The following is a 15,833-nucleotide window of genomic DNA, read 5'->3' as shown; positions in this document are numbered from 1 at the left end:
TGCATATAAATATTATAGTCCATAAAAACCAGTCTTGTAAAGTGAGTCCTGGTTTAAATGCTAAGTTCTATGGATATGTATTTTGATACTGCATCTCCTCTATTTTCAAAATAGCCATCAAAATGATAATATTCAGGCTTTGTTATTCTAAGATAAGATTTGTATTTCAGTTTTAGTCTCTAAAATATTTTTTAAAAGCAATAGGTTTCATATATGCATATGTGTCATAACTAAACTCCCCTGCAATCCTCAAGTACAACTTGTTAATTATTAATTAATAATGATCACAATGAACTTATTAGTTCATTAACTAGCATTCTTTTTATACTTCTAGGGAGTGTGAGGGAAAAAGGAATTTAATATGTAAACAGATCTTTAGATGCCACAAATTATTATAAGGCATTTGAATTTCTTGTGTCTCACATTTCACAACAGGGATCCAAAATCAGTCAATCACTTGAAGATGTCTGTGATCAATATCTTGCTTAAATTCAGAAAGGACTGTGGTCCATTAGAACTGAAGTAAAAACAATTAGGAATCACGAATGACTTAACTGTTCTTTCTTACTGTGGCTCTTACAAATATACTCATTATCAGAATAAAAATAAATGGTTATATGTCTGGGAACAGTGTGATGGTAGAAATCAACTAAGGAAGCAGCAACCGCTTATTTTCATAGAGATAGAGAATAGACCTGTGATGTCACTGGCACCTCTACAAAAATGAAACTTTTTCTACCAGTATCAGCTTTCTTTGTCATTTATGATCTCGGAAGGTTAAAATTTAAGTGACTTATCCAAGGTCACACAAGCCACACAGTCTTCCCAACTTCCAAGGGAGCTATTATCCCACATTGCCTCTAATTCATTTTTATAATTTGAGATAATTAGAAGTGAAAAAAAGTTATTTTTCTTGTGATATGGTTATAAACCAAAAGTTAGTATTACAGTCTGACAAAAGATATTGGTACAGATCAGCATGCTGCATCTGAAATCAGAGGATGTGTGAGTTTGTCATTAATACCCATATGATCTTAATCAAATCATTTAATCTTGTTGGGTCTCAGTTTCCTTGTAGGTGAGGTCCCTTCCTGATCTATGTCCATGATCCTAAGATCATGACTTCTTTAAATGGTACTGGGTATACTCAAAAGATAAATGTGACTGATGTCTTCATGTGCGCTCAAAGAGAAAGTCATTTAATTTTGGCCTAGCTCAGGTGGCCTCACTCCTAGTTCCTTGCTTCCTCTTCCACAGTCCATTTCCTCTGTTTAGATGGCAAAGACAAACTCAAGAATAGAAAACAGTCTCATGATTTCACAACTTTCATATGAGGGTGACAAAGAAATTCTGCTTTCTTTGATCAAGAGTATACAGTATATTATTTAGTCTCAACAAAGACATTTGAAATCAATATAAAATCACAATATTAGAAAACTTGGTAATCATTATCTCAAAATGGCAACCTCTCTTGTTCATGGGGAAATCTTCAGTTAGTTTTTCTCATACCCATGGTTCAATTGAAAGATTCACCAACTGCTCCCCAGAGAAAAATGGAAGATCTACATTTAAATGGAGATATAGTATTTCCAAATGCACAGTACCTAGAAGGCAGATACTGTCAAGGTTTCTTAGTGAGAGATCTTGAATTGTATTAGGTACATTTCAATGCTATGCCATTCTATAGGAGTGGGGCTATTTCCACATGATTTCCCCCCCTCTGCTCACAGTTTGTAAGATTTGTCCTGATAGGTTAAAATTAAACCTTGCTCTCGGCTGACAAGAAGGCCCTCACACTAACAACAAGCAATTACTACCTTACATATAATTTCTGATGTGCACTGACAAAGACCACACTAGATTCCCTGGTCAGAGATGTTAAATAATTGAAAAGCATAATGACTTAATAGAGTAGTAAGCTTGGTTTACAATGCAGCCAATTTAGAACCATAAAAATACTGTGTAAAATTTTTATCTCGTGGTTGACCATTACATATCCTATCTATTATTCAAAAGTATTTCAATAGTGTTTTTCTTCATTAATGTGGCTTCTGGCATTTCCCTTAAAAATTCCTTTCCTCTTAGTTTTCTAAACATTTAAAAACAAGATCCTGAAAAATCCTGTATTTATGACTCACACGTCACTCATTGGGCTAATGAGGTTTTCGTATTTAGCTGAAACCAGTTTCATAGGTCATCTGCACAGAACACAAAACCTCCCGAGTTATGATTTGTTGTGAATCTAATAGAGTTAAACATCTAAGACACTGAGGAGGAAAAAGACCACTATAGCTATTCTTACTTACTATAGCTGTAAACACCAGAAGAGACTCATAAATAACTTCTTTCTTTTGACACACAAATCTAAAGATGAGTCTCTTAGAAAATGCCACGAGGCTTCATGGAAAGTTTTGCCCTGAGTGTGCATTTAAGGTACATAGAGTATCTTCAGAAGGGACAAGACAGACAGACAGAGACTGGGGGGGGGGGGTGGGGGCGGGGAGGAAAGATCAATTTTAAACCCAAGCCCATTAGTTGTGGAAGTGCCAAAATTCTGGTCACAACTGAAATGTCCCCATGAACAAGGTTAGCAAATACAATCCAAGATCTCTCCTCAGCACCACCTTCCCTAGGAGTCTTCAGCTGGCTACTGAGTTTGTTAGAGCTTATCTTGCTTGCACTGCCATTCTCATGCTGATTCAAATTCAGAAATCAAAATGAAAAATGAAATATCTTGAAGATCACTTAATATTGAAATACTGTTGCAGTAATAAGTGGTGCTCAGTTGGAGATAGGGGCATGGTACTCTAGTGGTAGCCTTTTAATTTCTGAAAAATTGTATAGCATAAATTGAGTCCTGCACACATGGAAACCTAATTGATGGGTCTGCTCTATTTTGTTTAAGCAGCACCCATCAGAAAGCTATCTTCTCCCTTGTATATTTAAACTGTATAGTTCGTTTAAAGAAGGCCTGTCAGATTTCTGTATATAATATGCATAAAGAATTAGATGCAATACTGACATGTTAAAGACAAGGAACAGTCATTTCACTAAATAAATCACTTCATAATAAACCAGACCTGTGAATATTTCCATGGACACTATAATACAATTCTCAAAAGCCATATTTCCAATATTATATAATGTGATATAAAGATATGAATTTTAACTGAAATTAACAAAATTAAGTATCAGAGACAAATGCATTTTTTCCAAAAAATCTGGGAAACCAAACTATCTTTTATCAAAATATGATACTTTTCATATTTGAAGAAAAAGGAAAAACTCTTCAAAGCCTTCTCATTTCCATTATCCCTCTCCTCTAGCAACTATTTCCCCTTTTCCCTGGCTCTAATTTGAAAAATCTTCAAATTTCCCTCTTTCACAACTGTGCAAACCCTTTCTTGGGTGGATGAACTCACTTAGATAATATCTAAGGGCAAAGCCATAAATGACCCTGAAACTCTTCCCCAAACCTATTTCCTCTCTTTTTTCATTGAGATTTCCCCTCCTTTTTGTTTCCTGATTTTTCTGAATTTGGATGTCACACTCACACACACACACACACACACACACACACACACACACACACCCACTTCTCATTGGATCTTTGGATACCTTGAGGTTAAAAAAAAGTCTTTTGAAAACAAGAGAAAATAACTTAGTTGCCCTTATAACACATGGAAATATCTTTAGGTCTCCTGCTCTTCTTAAAGTATTAAGCAGTGTTTTAAAATAGTAGACAGGTAATACTTGGAACTAACTGCCTCTCATAGTACACCCTTAGAAAGTGAAATTTACCACCTTTTAAAAAGCGGAAAGAGGGAATGAACAAGGTGAGACTTTCGATGTTGCCCTCTCTAAGTTTGTGTTTGCAAAATCATTGGCTTTCTGTGTGTGTCTGTGTCTTACTGCACGGCCACTGATTCTACAACACAAACACTGCAAACGTGCTCCCCTAGCTAAGCAGACCCATGTGGCAAGTCACAACATAACCGAAGCAAGCACAATAAATACATACATACATAATAATCCACACCACTCAGGCTAGCGGGGGTTTCACCAGGCCCATTTGACTCTTCCTGAATTGGTCATTAAGATTCTGAAAGGGGAGGGAGAAAGAAGGGGGTAAGGATGGCGGGAAGGGAAGCGGGGGGAGCTTTGCCCTCAGCGTCCCTGGGAACCTTCAAGGAGCCCGGGCAGGGCTGGTTAGACCCTCCGGGGCGTTCTGATAGACTAAGGCAGGGGGTGGGGAAGTGGGGGGGAGGGATAAGGAGCTAGTTCCAGCGGCCGCCGACTGATCCGCTGAACTTCTGAAATTCCCCCCACTCCTGGAAGGGGAGAGCTTGGGGAGGGGGTGGGGGAAAGGACGAGAAGGAGACACTTAGGACAACAGCAGTAGCAATCATGAGAAAGCTGCATCCACATTCGGGGACAGCAGTTTTTAAGTCCACGACATCACTCTTTTCCCCTAAACATCCCTCCGCCTCCGCCACTGCCAAGAAGCCCAGGTCCCGTAGCCTTAACTCTGTCCCTTACTCCTTGCCACTTTCAAGTGTCTCTTTGGAAAAGGGGATGAGGGTGGGATTAAAGAACATATCTTGATGGAATTAGGATTTCTCTTACTCCTCACACACATACATACACACAGGTTTGCAATCACGGCAAGTCTATAAGAGGTGGGTGGAAGGTTTGGTTGTGTTATGGGGGGATTGCTTTTTTTTTTTTTTAAGGGACTCTAAGCAAGTGAAATTGACTAGGTCTGAAGGTGGTAGGGGGGAGGGGGTGAAGAGCAAAAGAGATTCCAAACCGGGATTTCAAATAAAGAACGCCCCCCAGATGCAAAATGTCTTGTCTCCAGATGTTGATGAGAAGGGTTTGGACCAGTTTACCTTGGCAGGGTCAGAACTGCAGCAGGTTAATCGGGTGAGTCGTCAGGGGTTGGATTTTTTTTTCTTTTTCTTTTTCTTTCTCTCTCTCTCTTTTTTTTTTTTTTAAAGAAGCCGAAGCCGGTTTCTTTGACTATGAAAGTCTACACCCCACCCCCCCAAAACCCCCATGCAGGAACCTTGCACATCTTACACACGCCTCCTTTAAGTGGGCTCCCGCGACCTCAGCCGGCGAGGGGGTGCTGGCCGGCCGGCGACCAGGGCGGGCAGCGCCGGCCGCTCTGCCCACACGGGCGCTCGGCCGGCCTGGCAGCTCGGGGCTGGGTCCCGAGCGGCGCCGCACTCACCGGTCGGGGCTGCGAGGGGCCGAGAGGCGCCGGCCGCTAGCCCGAGCTCTGAGGCGCCTCCCTTTTCTCTTGGTAGCGTCGGTCCGCACTCCCTGTGACCCGGGACGTCATGATGCCTGTCTGTTTTCTCAATGATAACTTGGCAGAAGAAGAGAGGAGCTGCCAGATTCTCCTCGGCTGCCTACGTGGTATGTGCACGTTTCTGTTTGCATGGATTTCTCTCTTTCTTTTGGAAAAATAAATAAATAAATAAATATAGACATACATTTCTCTCTTCTCCCCCCCCCCCCCAAAAAAAAAAAAAATTCCAGCTCGGTCATGATTTGATTGCATTACCGCGTTTGCATAATTGACGCCCGTGTGTGTTTGTGTGTGGATGTGGATGTGTGGGTGGATGTGCGTGTGATGTTTGGGGTTTTTTGTTTTTTTGTTTTTTTCCCCCCTTTAAATCCTGCTGCCGCCGCCGCCACTGCAAACAGAAAGCAAGCATGCGTTCATCTTTTGTCTTTCATTTTACCTTCAGGGTGACATTCAATGCCAATCGCTCTCTTTGACCATAGCTAGCCCCACCGGGGGCAAATAAAAAGAACGAGTAGGAGGGGCGCAGGGGAGAGAGGGGAAGTCCCCCCCACTTCAGCCCGGATGTTACCCCAGACCCGGTTTGTTAGGTAGCTCAGACCCACCCCAACAACTTTCCCCCCCAGATCCCCAGCCTCCCCCCCCCAAAAAAAATCCATTTTTTCTTCTACCCACCGGGCCCAAGCAGAGAAACAGCACCCAAAACGGCCGAGTCGCATCCACACGGAGTCTCCCCTAATGTTCTTGGCTTGCACTTGCTGACTTGTCTCTGTGGCAGACCCCAGTGTGTAGGCCTCTCACAATTGAGGCTATTTTTGTCTCAGAAATGTTCTTTAAAACCTTTTTAGAAAATGGGGGAAAGGAGGGGGAGATGGAGAATATTGAGGGGGAAGAGAAAAAAAAAGCTCAACCCTCTGTGGAGGGGATCCACCGGAACATTATGAAATTTAGGGAGCTGCTGGTATGTAGCCCAGTAGGGAAGATAACTAGTCATTTAGGTTATTTCATACCAGAAAAATATCTATGCAAGGAAAAAAAAACTCAGTCTAATTACACTTGACCATACATGGACAATTATGATATTTATTATATATTGTCATAATTGTTATAATCAGATTTTGTATCTAATATGATGTCAAAGCCTTGAGCATAAACCTAGTGTTTGCTCTTGGGAACATGGGGAAAGTGATGATATAGCCACATGGTAGAAATAACATATACAATTTTATTATCCTTAATTATTATTGGCCTTAGGGCCAAGGATTGAAGAATCAGAGATTTAACATTAGAAGGCACTTTAAAAAATCATCCAACCAAATCCCCTCCTTTTACAGATATGAAAACTTAGGCCTTCAGGGGGTGACTTAACTTGTTCAAGGTCACCACTGACAAAAATGATAATCAGGATTAGAATCCAGTTCTTCTGATTTCAGATTCCTAGTCTTTTCCACTTGAGCAGCTATTGATAAGTTAATGGCACATCTACACTCTACATTAGTGCTAAATAAAATCATACTGTGTTAGCAAATATAAATATTTGGTGTTTTGCATTGTTTATAAAATTCTTACCTGCACTAGGTAACTTGTCTATTAGGAAGTAGAATTGGTTTAAGGATTTCTTCTCTATAGCATAATATTCCAGACCATAAAGATCATCCAAGAACTAACTGCTCCCCATAGAATTCTCAAAAATAAACCATGCAAGAGAGCAGAGTATCTGAAAGGCAAAGCTGACTGGGGTAGAAAGTTGTAAAAGATTTCCAAGCTAATATACAGCTATTGTAGTTTAAAAAATAATTTATCAGTTTGAGAGTTTAGTTAAGTTTAATGGAAATAACAAAAGTAACTTGCTTGGTCTTTCCTCAATAAAGTCACACAGCCCAGGAATCACTAGTAAACACTAGTTTACTAAATCACTAGTAAACAGGGATTATTTGACAATTATGCAGGTACCAGAGTATTCTGTTGGAAAAGCACCATGTCTCTAAAAGTACCTAGAGAAAAGAAGTGTTTGTTGACTGTGGCCCACTAGCTAGATAAACTGACTTAAAGGTTGTACCTTTTAGTCTTTTATTATTTTTTTTAATGTTTCAGCTTTGGTCCTCTGTTTTTGTGCAGGATGAATTAGTTCAGATTTATAGGATGTTCCGATTTCCCCAGCATCTTAGAAGAAGCTTCTTAAAAAGGGAAAGAACCTTTTATCCAAATGTGATAGCTAGTTTTTCAGCTTAAAAAAATAGTACCATTCAGGTGAAATATTCACAAACTAGTTTGGGAACATTTAGAAAGGAAATATTGATCACTATGGGTCATCATGGGTTCGTTAAGAACAAGTCATGCTGGACCAACCTCATTTCCTTTGTCATCAGGGTCACTAGACTAGCAGACCAAGCAAATAGCCTGGAATATCCCTGGATTTTAGCAAGTGTCTCGGGATCATCTTAAGGACAAGATGAGGAAATGTGAGCTAGATTTTAATGTAACTGGGTGGATTTGCAACTGGTTGACCTGGACCCAAAGAGTGCTAGTGATCAGACTGCAGAGAGAGTACCAGTGGGATGCTGTCCTAGGCTCTATTTTTTCAACTTTTTTTTTTTAAATCAGTGACTTGAATAAAGACACAAATAATATACTTGCTAAATTGTTTGAATACACAGAGCTGGTGGGAGCTAATTGACAACCGGTGGAGGCTGGGCTCTAAAATTATTTTCAAGGGCTATAAACAATGAATTCATCTAATAGGAAAAGTCAATAGCAATCAATGGAAATTTCTGTCCTATGATTCAAAAAGTCAATTATGTAAGTGTAAGCTAGGTGACCCAATAGAGAGGTAGGCATGATGCCAGGAAGACTCATCTTCCTAAATTCAAATATGGCTGGCCTCAAATGCTCACTGGCTGTGTGACCCTGGGCAAGCCACTTAACCCCTATTTACCTCACTTTCCTCATCTGTAAAATGAGCTAGAGAAAGAAATGGCAAGCCACTTTTGTAAAGAAAGAAAATCCAAATAAAGTCATATAGAGTTAAACACAACTGAACAATAACAGTTTAGGTAGAAAAAGATAATGTGAAAAATATCTGGTGATTAAGCTAAAAAAAAAATCAACACGATGTCAAAAACAAACAAACAAACCATAGGACCTTAGATTACTTTAATAGAAATGCTATTCAGAACAAATGAACTTATAGTCTTACCATAATCTTGCCTTGAACAGACCAACCATATTTTAGAATATTTTGTTCATTTCTGGCTGCCACTTTTATGATATACTAGAGTTTATCATAAGGAAGGGACCAGTATGATAAGAAGACTGGAGACCAGGAAGATAAGTTGAATGAACTGAAGAAGAAAAGACTTAGGTGGCAGAGGGACATGAATGTTATCTATTAAAGGCCTGTCACTTGGAGAAGAATTTGACTCATTTTGTGTGACTAAAAACCGAGGACTATCAATTTAATATATCAGGATATCAGTTTAATATAAGGAGCAAGGTGTAGTGCATACCCACCAAAATCAGAAAGAGTTGAATTCAAATTCTGCCCATGACACATATTAACTGTATGTCCCTACTCAAGTCACATAACTACTCAGTACCTCAGAAAACTCTTTAAGACTATAAATTGCAGAGAAAGTACATTGGTAGAGAAAGTTTCCCACCTAGAACTCCTTATGTATCCTTATGCAGGTTTAATAAAAAACTAAAATAAAAAGGTAAAATTACAATTGTCCAAAGTAAAATAAGCTGCCTACAGAATACTAGTGAGTTCTACTTTCCTGGTGATATTCAAACAGAGACTGGGTGATCACTTGTAGGGAATATTATAGAAGAAATTTACGTTTCAGCTAAAGAATGTCCTGGATGACCCTGAAAGGCTCATCTTGTTCTGAGATACTATGAGCTACCCCTAGTTCTCTATTTGTTCTACCTACTAATATTATAGCTTAAAGAAATTCTGAAAAACATATACTGTATAGTCCTAAATTTGTGCCAGGTTTTTTACTCTATTGAAAATCCTAATTTATTTCCCCCAATACTATTTGTCTTAAATCTAAACCCATAGCAACAGCATAGCATCCAGGCAGTTGCAGACTGATATGGGGAAAAAATATCCAAAAGGTTGTCACAGAGATGCAATCCTTATTTTCTTACATAAGTTGTTTTTTTTTTAAATATTATTCTGGTCTTGTCTTTCTTTTTCTATCTACCCCATATTTGAATTTTTGAGCTCCTAATAAAAATATGGCACTCTTAGGCATAATAAGTGGCTCTTTATCAACAAGTAAAGGTTTATGCCTGTATTTGTTTTATCTTCAGCTTGTTGGAGGCTTCTGGAAAGGGTTTTTAGAAATTAGGAAAAATAAAAAGACATGAAATTCCAATTATTGTTCAAATTAGATTAAAAAGGAAAAATTAACCCATTAAAATTTAAAAGGACACAATATTTTTGTTATTCCCACATTTATGTTGATAAGTAAATGATAGAAAAGAATAGAACAGCAAAAGCCTAAAAAATTATTGTACCATTCATTTTAGTTCTATAAACCTTTATTAAATACCTACTGTGTGCATAGGAACCCTTGAGCCTTTACTTGTTGATAAAGAGTCCCTGTGAATTCTTATGCCTGAGTGACATATTTTTGCCAGGAGCTCAAAAATTCAAATATGGGATAAATAGAAGAAGAAAGACAAGACTAGAATACTATTAAAAAAAAAAAAAACTTCCATACTCTGATTCTCCAATCCACTGCTCATTCTATTTTGGTTAAGTATTATGATTACTACTTCCAACAAAGGTTTATAGTCATCTAGATCAGTTCTAAATGGCATATTTTGGTTTGTTTGGGAAGAAGCTATTACAAAGTATGGGACACCCAGGTGGCAAGACACCTAGCAGGCAAGGACAATAGTGTCATCTAAGAAATAGGAAGCAGTGATGTGGAGGAAGAATGGAAGAACAGGGGGAAAACAAGGAGGCCAGTTGGTCAATACTTCAGAAAAAAGATCACAAAGTCCTGAACTAGGGTACTGGCCACGTGAGTGGAAAAAATGGAATAGATGTGAGAAATGAGGAATCTCCTCAATTTGACAGCTAATTAAATGCATAAGGTAAGGGAAAAGTTGAATATGACTTGGAAGTTTCAGTAGCTACAAAAGCAATTGCATTTTTGTTTTAATTAAAATATATACTTGCTTGAAGTTTTCCTATTTTATAAACTGGTTTGGTTTCTCTTGGGTACTTCCCTTCCTTGGGTCTCAGATCTAATGTCACTTACCTAAACAACTAGGTAGCATAATGTATATAGCACTGAATCTGATATCAGAAAGGCCTGAATTCAAATCCAACCTCAGGCATTTCCTACCTATATGATTCTAGATAAGTCCACTGAATTGACCACTATATGCCCAAGTTTCTTCATTTTTAAAATGAAGATAATGTTAACACTTATCCTTCAGGGTAGCTCTGAGGATCAAAATGACATAATATTTATAAAGTTCTTAGTATGGTACACAGCACATAGGAAGTTCCTAATAAATATTTTTTTCCCCTTTCCTTTGTAATTGATGCCTTCACTCAGCTTTTCTCAAAGCTGTGGTGCATGTGGGAAAGGGTGCACCTTGAACTGAGCAGAATCATTGTGAGAATGGCACTTCTGGATTTTTTGGATAATGATTTAGGCTGGTGCTACTCAATTTAGTTGAAGAAGCACTGAATTGTATAGATAGTTCTATAGATCTGTAGACAAGAACTAGATACAATATGATCTTGAGCTGCTGATAGTCATAAACATAATACAGGAAAAGAATGTTATCTTTATAGTGAAAGGATCAGGGTTCTGATTCTGCCTTTAAGAATCTGAGCAAGTAATTAACCTACATTTAGTAGTTTCATTTCCTCACATGTAAAATGACAAGATTAGATGGCCTTCCAGTTTGATATCACTTGACATGATATGTTACTTTATTTCTGTGTCCATTTCTTCATCTACAAAATTGGGAAAATGACAGTTCTCCTATTTTATGTGACTGTGTGTATGGGTGAAGGTAAAATAAAATTTTACTAGTTAAAAGTACCATAGAAACACAAATGTGATTTTTGTTACTATTACTGTAGGGTGTGCCTTGCTTTATCTTATTGTCATGTTTCTAAAACAAACTGTGTGTAAGAGTAATTTTTATAAATAAAATTATATTCTCAGCTTCACTAAGGGACTTTGTATTTAAAGAAATTCTATTGCAAATCACATTGTAAAGACTCAACTTTCTGATTAATTTTTTTCCCATTAAGCCTAATGTACTTATATCAAGACTATTTAAAGCAAAGTACCTTCTGTGTTAAAAAATCAGACAGAGCCAATGACAAGGTTATGGATAACACCAATTCAACAAAGATTTACTACTTGATAAATTATTCATTTATCATGATGTCTAAGAGAAAGGCAAAGTGCTAATCTTTGACCTGCATTCAAATCTCACCTTTGAAACTGTGACTGATACAAGGGGTTTTCAATTTTGCAAAGGGAAAATAGTTATAAGCCAAGTTGAACAATAAAACTTGGATCATGGAGGAACAAATAAGAAAAATCAAGAAGAAAAACGGACTGGGAGGGCAGAGGCAATGGTTACTTTCTACCGTTCAGTTGCTATTCATCCACAAAAATCATCCTAGGCCAAGACCTGAAAGAAGAAACTTGACTGAGCCTAAGAAAAAGTAAGTTTGGGAAAGAAATCTTTTTAATAAAACTAGATTATATAAGACCCAGAGTAAGAAATTCTCTTCCAATTATTGATGAGTTGTCTAAGTCATCATTGCTATTATAGCACTTAAGAGTGGACAATGAAAGAAGTGTTAATAATCTTATAATGGTACAAATATATTATTTATGCTTTATGGTTTTTTTTTTAATTTTTAAAATTTAATGATAAGATCAAAGAATCATGGATTTAGAGGTAGAGGGACAAGACCATCAAGTCATATATTCTAGTTTTATAGATGAGTAACTGAAGCTCTGAGATATTAAACGGCGTTTTTGCCCACGGTCACACAAGTTAAAAATGAAAAAGAGGATTCTCTAATCCATTGTTCATTCCATATTGGTTAAGTATTATGATTACTGCTTCCAACATAGGTTAATATTCATCTAGATCAATTCTGGATGGCATATTTTGGTTTGTTTGGGAAGAAGCTATTACAAAGTATGGGACAGCTAGATGGCTCAGTGGATGAAGTGCAGGGTCTGGAGTCAGGAAGACTCATCTTCCAGAGTTCAAATCTGATCTCAGACACTTACTGTCACTCTGGCTAAGTCATAATCCTGCTTGTCTCTTCCTCATCTATAAAAACAATGAGCAAAAATAATCAGACTACTCCAGTGTCTTTGACAAGGAAACTTCAAATAAGAACAATAAGAGTAAGGACATGACTGGACAATGACAACTTCAACCACAAAGTACTAACATATATAAAAAATTAGAAAGGGACAAGGATGTATGTCTCATGACAAGAAGGCAATCCACATTTAAATTGCCCTCTGAATCATTCAAGGTCAAAAAGTAGGAAGCTAATGGTTATTTGGTAGCTTGAAATCTTTCCTTGGTGGGCAGAAGTCTGAATCACTAAAACGAATTATGGCAGTAATTACTCTTCTTGGGAGTCTAAGAACAAAATGATCATTGACACCAGTTTTTTGCCTTCACAGTTAGGATATGTTTCCAAAATTGGATTAGGTAAAATAATGAGTCTCTTTCCCAACAACAACATCCACTTGGAAGACTTTTGAGTAATTATCATTCTTCAACACAAAAATTCATTTTAATCAACTTTGTAGCCTTCTGAAATTAAATGTAGCAATGTATTTATAATATTTGGTGTATGTAAGCAAGATGTAGCATAGGAGGAAAAGTGTAAATTGAGAAGAATCTGTTCTTTAAGTAGACTATTGTACTTTTCAATGGCAACTCTAATAAAGTATCTAGCAAGTCCTGAGTATGGTGGCCATTACTGATTTTCTCATGCCAAGAACAAATAAGCCTATTAAAGGCTAGATTATTATTAAACTCCTAAATTTAAGTTTGAGAAGACGCTCTAAAGTTATGAAGCACTTTGTATAGGATAGCATTGCTGTAGGCAACTACTCTGACTGAGGGAGGTACCAGACATTAATCAAAAGACAATAAAAATATTTAGCTTACAATAATCAATGAAGATGTTTCAGGAATATTAGCATTGTTAAATATTAGAACAACAAAGTATTTTTAGAGATTAACCAGTCTGATCTCTCATTTGCACTTGGGGAAACTTAGACTTGTCCTTATATCACAAGTATAAACATAGCAAAACTGGAACTAAAATTCAGTTCTCCTAACTTCCTGCTTTGTCCTTGTTTCTTTTTCCATTACACTATAGGAAATGCAACTTATTGTGCAGAAATTGACTAACCTTTCTATACAGCTTTCATAATAATAGCTAGTATTTATTTAGTGCTTTAAAGTTTGTTCCATACACTTTACACGTGTTATATCTTTTAAGCCTCACAATATAAGTGATATTATCATTTCCCCTTTTATAGATGGATAAACAGCCAGATGTCCGAGTACCAGTTCTGGAGTTAGGAAGATTCATCTTTCTGAGCTCACATCTGGCCTCAGACACTTACTAGCTGTGTGACCCTGGGCAAATTACATAATTCCATTTGCCTCAGTTTCTTCATCTGTAAAATGCACTGGAGAAGAAAATGGTAAGCCACTCCAGCTGGGATCTTTGCCAAGAAAACCCCAAATAGGGTCAGGAAGAATCAGAAATGACTAAAATGATTCAACGACTCAACAAAACAGCCTGAGAAAGGTTAAATGACTTACCCATTCACAGATGGTAAGAATCTGAGGGAGAATTTGAACTCAGGTCTTCATGATTCCAATCACTTCTTCCCCTAGTTGCCTCACCATGTGTTCTTGAGAATAACCCTGTGAAGTCGGTCATGCAAATATTGCTCTCAGTTGACATGAAAAAAAAAAAACACCCAAAACCTGAGCCTTAGGTTAACTTAGGTTAACCTGACTTAGGTTAAATGAAATGAATATATATTCTGCAATCCAGTCTCAAATTCAGACCTTTAGTTACTTAAAATTCAGTGTTCAGATTTAGATACAATCAAACTAGTCAGAATGCTCAATTTTAACAAAGTATTTATTATATGAAACATTATATAGAACATCACAAGAAAACAAGCTTATATATGGAATTTCAAAAAAAACTAACTCTCAGGGAACAGGTTAAGTGTAAAAACTGAACTCAATAGTTCATCTCCCAGGCCTCATGTGCCTTTGTAAACCTTATATGCCATCTTCTATAATATGTATTCATTTTCTGACTTATTCTTCCTTTCCCATACTGCTAGTGCCCTTCTTCCCCAAAGTCTCTATATTTAAGCACCTCTCATTGACACTGATCATCACCAAGGGTAACATTTTCAGACAAGAAAGATAATTTCAGCATACTATCTTCCTAAATATAGGGAATCATACTAATGCAGTTGAGAAGAATTTCAATGAGAAGAATGAAGAAGTGTTTTGAAGTTAACTTTAAGCCAACCAAAAATTCTGCTGAACAAAGCATTCTAGTTAATGGAATTTCTATAGAAAACTTTATAGTTTGGCACACTTGATCTCAAAGAAGAAAGAATGGTCAATATGTTCTTTGCAGAAGTGAGATATTAGGAATGTGGCATTATAGGATTTGGTTGATGTTTTGGTTAAAGCCAAGCTGCTTTTCCCCCTCTTTTTTATTATAAAGGCTATCTGTCTGGGTAAAGGAGAGTTATACTGAGAAATTAAGATGTTCTGAAAAGAAAAAAAATTAGCAATAAAGAAAGAAAACATGAGTTTGGAAACAAATGACACAATATTGGGCAAAATATAAGCCACGATCAAGTGAAAAATGAAATAATATAAATAAAATTATATTTGATTTTATCCTGTTCTTAAAAGCTTTTTTATGCCCACACTATAAATTTCTTACTCAAAATCTAGGTTCTTTTGTTCTCACTCCTCCTGAAAACTTCTAGAGTCTCTCTTTTAGTTTATTTCTATTCTGAGAGTGCGATGCCATGGCTATCTGGGCTTAATAGAAATGAAGTTCTTTCCAGACTATTTCCCAATATTGTAACTTTCTATAACTAAAGACTAATTGAAGTTATCTGAAACAAAGCAATTTCTCCAGTTACTTTTCACTCTTGAAACACACAAAATCTTTGTTTGGGCAGTAATTAAAGCAGTGACAGTGTGAACTCCAAACAAACCCTGGAAATGAGCATTTGCCTGCTCCAGTTTCTCATCATACTCCATATAGAGAGCTTATTTTATGCATAAGAATAAGGCTGGTAAATGAGAAAGTCAAGGTCAGGCTTTGATATAGGTAGTTGGGACCACTATGTGGTCTCATGAGGGCTGGGTCTAGAGTCAGGAAGACCTGAGTTATAACTCATTGAATTTAAACATTTGCTAGCTTTGTGACTCTAAG

At 37.1% G+C, this 15,833-nt stretch overlaps 1 protein-coding gene across 4 annotated transcripts in view; it reads right to left on the bottom strand.

Annotated features, from left to right (window-relative positions):
* Positions 1–5,932, bottom strand: part of ESRRG (estrogen related receptor gamma) — a 608,771-nt gene extending 602,839 nt beyond the window's left edge. For 3 of the 4 annotated variants that reach the window (XM_051998297.1, XM_051998299.1, XM_051998296.1), the window contains exon 1: positions 4,893–5,932. The gene's annotated coding sequence lies outside the window, so the exon portion shown is untranslated. Of the gene's footprint in view, positions 1–4,025; positions 4,103–4,892 lie in introns of all 4 variants that reach the window. The other variant, XM_051998298.1, reaches the window with a different exon arrangement.
* Positions 5,933–15,833: the final 9,901 nt, after the last annotated feature.

The sequence above is a fragment of the Antechinus flavipes genome, chromosome 4 (genome assembly GCF_016432865.1).
Source record: "Antechinus flavipes isolate AdamAnt ecotype Samford, QLD, Australia chromosome 4, AdamAnt_v2, whole genome shotgun sequence".
NCBI lineage: Eukaryota > Metazoa > Chordata > Mammalia > Dasyuromorphia > Dasyuridae > Antechinus > Antechinus flavipes.
Note: the sequence above shows the minus strand (reverse complement) of the source record. Positions and strands in the feature narration are given on the sequence as shown.